Source organism: Sapajus apella, unplaced genomic scaffold (assembly GCF_009761245.1).
Source record: "Sapajus apella isolate SASKATOON/1434 unplaced genomic scaffold, GSC_monkey_1.0 scaffold245, whole genome shotgun sequence".
Taxonomy (NCBI): domain Eukaryota; kingdom Metazoa; phylum Chordata; class Mammalia; order Primates; family Cebidae; genus Sapajus; species Sapajus apella.
The window spans coordinates 2,832-11,986 of record NW_022437185.1 but is presented as its reverse complement, the minus strand read 5'-3'; the positions used below and the strand labels follow the sequence as shown (position 1 = coordinate 11,986).

General features: G+C 43.8%; 2 pseudogenes; one reads left to right on the top strand and one right to left on the bottom strand.

Moving 5' to 3' along the window:
• Positions 1-3,448: 3,448 nt before the first annotated feature.
• On the bottom strand, positions 3,449-4,248 carry LOC116545075 (annotated as a pseudogene).
• Positions 4,249-7,737: 3,489 nt separating this feature from the next.
• Positions 7,738-8,858, top strand: LOC116545076 (annotated as a pseudogene).
• The last annotated feature ends 297 nt before the right edge of the window (positions 8,859-9,155 follow it).

The window sequence follows — 9,155 nt, the reverse complement described above, 5'->3', positions numbered from 1 at the left end:
GCAGATCAGAAGCCAATACTACAGCACCAGTGTTTTGGGAAAACGAAAACAGATCGACCCTCAAGGAGACAGAAGTCCAGGTCAATCTATCCGCTTGTGCCAGCTTTTAGGCAGTGTCTTTATTAGAAAATGTTTAGTGGGTGGATTCTGAGATTAGGAGGTGATTGGTGAGAGGAAAGGAGAGGACTTCATGCCTCCTCATGGGTCATGGGTGCAAATTTGGGGGGCGCTAGTGTGAAACGTGTGGTGGAAAGTCGGAGATGTCAGCGAACTCATTCTGCAGACTCTAGCTGGCCGTGTTGGGTCCAACTGATTTCAGCCAGTTTTTTAAATCTCATGAGCAGAGGAAGTTTCAACATTTCGGCAAGATGTTTCTTTTCTTATCTGACATCCTGCAAACAAGAATTTCTGTTAGTCGTTGGCTTCTTTCTCTTTGGGGCTTGGTTTCAACAGATTCCTGAACAAGCTCAGAAATCGAGGCACCAATTACTTACCTCTGAAGGCAGCAGTAGGACTGGACATAGCAAATCAGCTGAAAATCGCTAAAGGCAACAGTTGGAGCCCCAGATCTCTTTCCCTAATCTGCCAGCCAAGAAATTATGTCTGCCTAACCCTGGGGGAATAAAAGATCATTTTCCGGGGAAAGCAGGCACCGCTGAGAGCCAGGTTGCAGTTCTATGCTGAAAACAAGTTAGTGGCCAGGGAGATTGTCCCCGCGCCCACACACTCAAGCGTCCTGGACACCAGCAGCCTGGCTTACACCAGAGATGAGAGACCTGGGGAAACTGGGTGTGACCAAGAGACATGGCCCATAGATGCCAGCATCTGGCATCCCATCACCCCCAGCAACGTCCTCTAGTCGAAAATTTCCACTAATGCACACAAAGTTTCCAATGAGCTCACAGCACCTTACTTTAAATCCGACAGCCAAGCGTCGCCAGATACTCAAGGAAAGCTCCCACTGTGAAGTAAAGAGACCAGACAGAAAGGGAACTTGGAGAAAGGAGAGATAAGAGGGTACAGAGGAAAACTTTTAAAAAATATTATCCTGGCCGGGCATGGTGGCTCTTGCCTGTAATCCCAGCACTTTGAGAGGCTGAGGCGGGCGGATCACCTGAGGTCGGGAGTTTGAGACCAGCCTGACCAACATGGAAAAACTCCATCTCTACTAAAAAAAAAAAAAAAATTAGCCCGGCATGGTGGCACATGCCTGTAATCCCAGCTACTTGGGAGACTGAGGCAGGAGAATTGCTTGAACCCGGGAGGCAGAGGTTGCTGTAAACTGAGATCTTGCCATTGTACTCCAGCCTGGGCAACAAGAGCAAAACTCCTTCTCAAAAAAAAATTGTCGCAACATACAAAGAAAGATCAGGGGAGACGCTGCAACCTTGAAGCAAGAACAGGAACCTATTTACTACAGCAACAAAAAGAGCATCCAGAGAATAAGGAATCTAAACTCTAAGCCCTTGGAAATCAACATTCAATAGCAGAAATTCAAATTTTAAAAGAAGGATTGGAGGAAAAGTTAATGAAACATCTCAGGAAAAAAGACGAAGTAACAGAAAACAAGAGGGAAAAAGAAAGTAAGATTAGGAAATAAGTCCGTAATTCAGCATCCAAATCAGAGAATTTCCTGAGTAAGAAATACTGTGAGGAAACCATAGAACATAAAGAAGAACATTTTCTAGGCCTGAGGACCTTGTTAGTTCCAGATTGATACAGCCTGGCACGTGCCAACAAAGAGAACATAACCAGACCTAGACCCAGGCCACCGCTGTGCAATGTCAGCATGCTGGGACAAAGAGCAAAACCCTAAAATTTCCAGAGAGAAAAAAATAGTTTACATGTGAGATGAGAAAATGAGCCAAAATGACATCAAACTTTGTTTTTTTAATAGAGAGTCCCACTCTTTGTCCAGCTGCCATGTAGTGGCACAAACATGGCTCACTGCAGCCTCAACCTCCTGGGCTCAAGCCAGCCTCCTGCCTCAGCCTCCTGAGTAGCTGGGACCATAGCATGACTCACCATGCTCAGATAATTTCTTAAATTTTTGTAGAGATGAAATCTTGCCATGTTGCCCAGACTGGTCTCAAACTCCTGTGCTCAGGCAATCCTCAGGCCTGGGCTTCCCAAGATGCTGGGATTATAGGCGTGGGCCACTGGGCCCATCATACTTCTTAATGGCAACATTGGAAAACAGAAGAAATGAGAAAATGTCTACTGGATTTTGAGGGAAAATAATTTCTGATCCCTGTACCTGATCAAATTGTCAAACAAAGTGACAAGTTATTTTCAAAAATGCAGGAAGTAAACCACTTTACCTCCTACACGCTAGTTCTTAGGAAGCTGTTGGACGATGTAGTTCACTGAAATAAAGAAACAAGCCAAGAAAGAGGAAGGCAGGGGATGCAGGAAACGGAAAGGCAAAGGGAATTCCCAAGGATGATGAGACGTTTCGAATAAAATACCAGGAACCATCTGTCCAGAGTGGAGCAGGAGGTATATCTTCAAAAATATATATACAAACATTTTTTTTTTGACATGGAGTCTTGCTCTGTTTCCCAGGCTGGGGTGCAATGGCACAATCTTGGCTCACTGTAACCTCCGCCTCCTAGGTTCAAGCAATTCTCCTGCCTCAGCCTCCCCAGTAGCTGGGATTACAGGCACCCGACACCACACCTGGCTAATTTTTTATTTTTAGTAAATAAAAAATTTACTTTCACCATGTTGGTCAGGCTGGTCTCGAACTCCTGACCTCAGTTCATCCACCCAACTCGACCTCCCAAAGTGCTGGGATGGCAGGCATCAGCCACCGCCCCCAGCCAATGCAGATATATTTTTGAAGCTGTTGTAGAGATGTCACAACAGTGATAAGGTACAGGAGATACGCATTTCCCCCTTAAATGCTCTCTGCTCTGTAGTTTAACTAACTGTGTTCTCCTATGCTCACCTGCAATGCCAAGTACTAATGACACGGCTAAAACCAGACCCAAACTGTCTTTTCCTGACACTTGCCATGTGGTCCATTCCTGACTTCCTCATCCATTTCTTTTTTTTTTCCACCACATAATAATTGAAATTTAATTTAGAAGCGATCACATATTGCCCACAATAAAGGTCTTTTTCTTAAATTCAGTAGCCTCTGTGGTTTAGCTCAAAAAACTTCATATTTAAAACATTTGTACTGAAAAATACATTCTAATATTTTGTAAATGGTATTGACATTTTAAAACCTCGAAAGTGTTTTTTTCTCTCCAAGCAGAGGAAAATAAAAACTCACTTCTGAGATAGTAGCTACACAACAGACCAGATAAATTAAAAACAGTTTTTTTTAAGAATCTATAAATTAATAAGCAGCTGAGGCTCTAAATGGGAAAACTGGTACTTAATTCTACTCACCATTATATTTAATCTGAATTTCAGAAAAATATATAGCTCTACCAAAGGAGCCATTTTTATACATGCTTTATTAAGTCTACCCACGAGTGCTAAAAGTCCACAGAAATGTATGTGATACTGAATATAACCCAAGATCCTCCTCTCCCTGTTGGCTTAAAGAGTCAAAAAGAAATGTATTATTTACATTGAGATTATCTACTTGTGTGTAGAAAGTTTAAATTAGCTGCAAGAAATTTTATCTAGACGTGCACCTGCCAACTGCTACAAGCCGGTATTTACTGGGCAGATTAATTACAAATATTTCTCTGTTCCTTTAAATATGATCAGCCAGATGCAGAAGTTGATGCTTCTGGTGAGTGCATTTCTTCTAAGTGCCTCAGTTTAAAACGGCTTTAAGGAATTCACAGCTGTCATGAGGACACGATTCTCTGTGAGGAAGTCCTCAACTCTCTTCAAGCAGTTTTTCTTTAGTTACTTTTGTCATTCGTTCTTTGGTTTTCTGCATTTCTCTTTTTAAGAAACGTGATCCACAGGAGATTCCAGTGAGATTTCCAGTCTCTCTCCTGCCCTCCAAAGGCTGCAGACTTACATTTTGCATTATCTCCACAATTTCTTCTGACAGTTTCTCAACTTTAGACAGCAACATCATGAATTCATCACTGTCTTTAGTTGTAGATTCTTTGCTTTCAGTTAAACTGGGGCTATTCAATTTTTTTCTCCTTTCATTTGATAGTCCATTTCTGTACTCTTGTTCTTTAGAGCTTGTGAGAGAAGCAAACAGATTTTTGAAGGATCAAATGAATTTTCTTATAACAGACCATCCAATCTCAGTGATCTTTTAACAGGCATTTTGAGATTTGGAGAAGCACCACCGTCGCTGAATAAAACAAAACACACCATAATAACCTACTCTTCCTCCCAGATATTGGAACATATCATAAAACCACTATGAATATGTGTGCACACGCAAATCAATGGAATAGGACACAAGGCCGAGAAACGATCCAGACACATGCAGGAACTCAGAATATAATAAAAGTGGTGTGTCCAATCATGAAAGGGTGGATTATTTACTAACAGATACTTGGACAAAACTGTAAAGTTAGAGTTGTACTTCACGCCTTACACTAAGACAAATAAATTCCAAATGGATGAAAAAGCTTTGCATGGAAATACTAAACCCATAAAGTATTAGGATGATGAAAGCAATCACACATTGTCAATGCTTATTAGCATCATCGAAATGTCAGGAAAATGTGAGAATATTCCAATAGCCTTCCAAGCCCTTTAAAAAATAGTATCCCAAATCCAGGAGCTTTTAAGGAATAAATTCACCTAATGAAAATTAAGTTTTCAGCATGGCGAAAATGCAAAGCCACTAAATGTCAAAAGACAAAAACAGACTGCTAAAAATGCTACTTTTATTACAAAGAGACAATGTTCCCAATATACAGAGCTATGAACCGAGAAAGCAACATCAGCTTAATAGGCAAAGGATATGAATATTTCACAGAAAAGGAAATTCAGAGTTTTTGTTTTGTTTTTGAGACGGGGTCTCGCTCTGTTGCCAGGCTGGAGTGCAATGACACAATCTCAGCTCACTGCAACCTCCGCCTCCCAGGTTCAAGTGATTCTCCCACCTCAGCCTCCTGAGCAGCTGGGACTACAGGCGCCCACCATCATGCCCGGCTAATTTTTGCAATTTTATAGAGACAGGGCGTCACCATGTTGGCTGGGCTGGCAAAAAGATCTCAAACATATAAAAGGAGGCTCAAACTCTCTCATAAGAATAATGTAAATTAAAACACACTGATGTGCCAATTTCCATTTAACATTGGCAAAGATCACAACGTTAACTATGAACACACTTTGGCAAAGCTTTGGGGAATCATCCGCACTCCTGGTGGGAGCAAAAATGGATACAACATCCAAGCAAGAACCCAGCGTTTCTGCTGCTTGGAATTTATTCTTCAAATACTCACTTGTGTGAAAAGTTACGTGTACGCGTGTCGTTTATATACACATGTGGTAATCTGTCCTAACATTCAGCCAGCCCTGTCCTCAGGCACACTGTGGGAGACTATTGAGGATCTGTGGACGTCCATAGGCTCTTGGTATTTGTCTGTTTCGTGGCAGCAAAAGATACAGTATCAACCTAAACCTTCATCCTCAGGGACTAGTTTAAAACCTTATAATATAATGAGATTCTAGCTGTCAAAGAGAATGAGGAAGCTCTGTATAAACAAATGGAATGATCTTCACATTCTGTCAGCTCCACCTTGAAAAATTATTTAGAATCCAACCACTTCTCCAACACCTTAGTCAAAGGCATCATCTCTTCTAGCTGAATCTGCTTGCTAGCTACCCTCACTCCCTTCTGTCTATTCATCGGGAGCAATCACATGGGTACTATAAAAACATAAGATATGTGACATCAATTATCAGCCTAAACCTCTCCAGCGGCTTCCCACCTCGCCAAATAGAAATCACAGGCCCTGCCTCCCCCTGTCCCCACCCCCCAGCCGTTCTCTCTCCCCTGTTCTCACTCTGACCTTATTCCCTTTTCAACCTCACTGGCCTCCTTGCTTTCCTTGAACACAGCAAGAATGCTCCTGCTTCAGTATCTTTGCACTTGTTGTGCCTGGTCCCCAGACTCCACATAGCTCTCTCTCCGCTCTTGAGGGTCTTGAGCGTCTTTATTTAACATTGCCTACCGAGCTAGCGCTTCCTTGACCACCGTACTTAGAATTTCCCCAACACCCTCAGGCAAATGTAGTAACATGGTAGACATGGGTGTTCTAGGTGTCATTCTTTTACCTTCTCTGAATGTTGGAAAATTTTCCTTATAAAATAATGAAAACAGGCTGGGTGCAGTGGTACATGCCTGTAATCCCAGCACTTTGGGAGGCTGAGGAAAGAGGATCACAAGGTCTGGAGTTTGAGACCAGCCTGGCCAACATGATGAAACCTCCTTGCTACTAAAAATACAGAAATTAGCTGGGCATGGTGGTGCGCACCTGGCTACTGAGCTGCTCAAGAGGCTGAGGCAGGAGAATCGCTTGAACCCGGGAGTTGGAGGTTGCAGTGAGCAGAGATTGCGCCATTACACTCCAGCCTGGGGCGAACTCCTCTCTGGAAAAAAAAAATTAAAATTAAAAAATTTAATATATTGAAAATAACGCCCCCCACACCTATCTTTTTCCTTGCTTTATTTAACCGCTGTGCTCACCAGCAAATATACATTTTACTTGTCTACTCCACACCCCCAAAATATCGGGAATACAGATCCCAAAAGGGCAGGGCAGAGAGTTCTGCATTTTGTTCACTGCTGTATCTCCAGCTTGTGAAGCACTGCCTATCACGACCAACATGAAATTCCTGGTTTTACTATAATTGTGCAGGATGCAACCATGGGGGAATGCTGGCTACAGGATACCTTGTCGCCACTACCTGTCAGTACCATCTTTGCAACCACCTGTGGACCTATAGTTACTTCTAAATATCTATACTGAGATGGTGTCTTCTATATACATACATATATACTTTTTTTTGAGGCAAAGTGCCACTCTGTCACCCAGGCTGGAGTGCAGGAGTACGATCTTGGCTCACTGCAACGTCCACCTCACTCCTGTCTCAACCTCCCAAATCGCTGGGACTACAGGCGCGGGCCACCACACCAAGCTAATTTTTGAATTTTTTTTTTTTTAAGTAGAGATAGGGTTTCACCATTTTGGTCAGGCTGGTCTTGAACCCCTGACCTCAGGTGGTCCACCCACCTTGGCCTTCCAAAGTGCGGAGATTACAGGTGTGAGCCACCACGCCTGGCTTGTGTCTACTACATGACTGGTACTTAATAAATATCTGCTGAATGACTAAATCCACATGACAGTGAAACTGATTATATTAAGTGATAATATACTACTATTTGCATAAAAAGAATTATATATATTTGTATGTGCATGCAATGTCTCCAGAAGAATATGTAAAAACTGATCATATTGGCCTCTCTAGGCAGAAAATCTCGGTGGCTAAAGAGGGGTGAGACTTTTCAGCAAACCTCTTGTACCTCTTAAATTTTGAACCACGTGGATGTGTAATCTATTCAGAATACAATTTAAATTAGAAAAAATTCTGTTCTAGCCTCTTCCTCAGAATCAAGGTCAATTTTACCTACCCACCATTTCCAGAAATCAGATTATTTCCCTTTTTGAAAGCCACTATTGCAGTTCTACATTTCAGCACCCTTGTCCTTGCAGAGATCCTTAAACCTTGCAGGGCCTTCTCCACCTAGAAGAAGCTCCTCTTGAACTCAGAGGAGGGAAGAAAAAAAGCTCTAAGATGGGAGGTGCTGATGCTGGGACGCTGGTCTGAGGGTGGTGACCGCTCCCAACATGCACAGCCTGGCGACGACTGCGGGAAAGGGGTCATTTGGCCCTGCTGACATGCTTCCCCCAGTGCCAGGACAGTTCCCAGTACAAGCCTGCACCTACTGCATTGGCACAAGTGGATAGAGAAAAGATCTACCAGTGGACCAAGGAGCTGTCCAGTCCTGAGACGAGGGAAAATGCTTTGCTGGAGCTAAGCAAGAAGCGAGAATCTGTTCCTGACTTTGCACCCATGCTGTGGCATTCATTTGGTACTGCGACAGCACTTTTACAGGAAATTGTGAATATGTATCCAGCTAACAACTCACCCACCTTGACAGCACACCAAGCTGACAGAGTTTGCAATGCTCTGGCATTACTGCAATGTGTAGCATCACATCCAGAAGCCAGGTCAGCGTTTCTCAAAGCACACATCCCGCTTTTTTTGCACCCCTTTTTTGCACACACGCCCCTTTGAGTATCTTCGACTCGCCAGTCTTGGAGTTATTGGGACCCTGGTGAAAACAGATGAACAAGGACTAATCAACTTTTTATTGACAACGGAAATGTTGTCGATTTCCGTTTATGTTTGCGAATTATGGAATCTGGAAGTGAACTTTCTAAAACAGTTGCCACATTCATCCTCCAGAGGAGCTTAGATGACACTGGTTTGGCTTATATATATCAGACGTATGAGCATTGCTCCCTTGTTGCCATGATCTTGGGTAAGATGGTCCTGCAGTTATCCAAAGAGCCTTCTGCCCATCTGCTGAAGCATGTAGTGAGATGTTACCTTCGACTCTCAGATAACCCTAGGGCACGTGAAGCATTCAGGCAGTGCCTCCCTGACCAGCTGAAGGACATATTCTTTGCCCTGATGCTGAAAGATGACACCACCATGAAATACTGGCTTGCACAACTGGTACAGAACCTGAGAGAGGGCCAGGTCACCGATCCCTGGGGTGTCCTCTGCCCCCTCAGTGATCCTTCCCTGTTCCCTCCCACTACTCCCCCAAGTTGGGGAAAGGAGGCGTAACCTACAAGGAACACAGCTCAGGTTTTATCGCCAACTGGGATAGACAATCTCAATGTTGACACCGCATTGGAGAAAAGGGACAAGGGACCCCTGCTGAGGTGTAGGGGCTGCCATCTCAGGCTGTCCTGAAGACCTGGGACCCCTCTGCTACTCCCAGGAAATGGGTTCCTGACACAGCGGTCTGCCACCACAGCCCCAGGAGGGTGTCACCACCAGCAAATGCTGTATTTACAGCATGTCCAAGCGGATCCTTCCCCACTGCCTCTACCTAGCCACCGGCAGGGTGCAGAGCCAGTGGTGACAGCAGCAGCACTCTAGACATGGTGAACGCCTGAGGACAAGCCATGTGGCGTTTT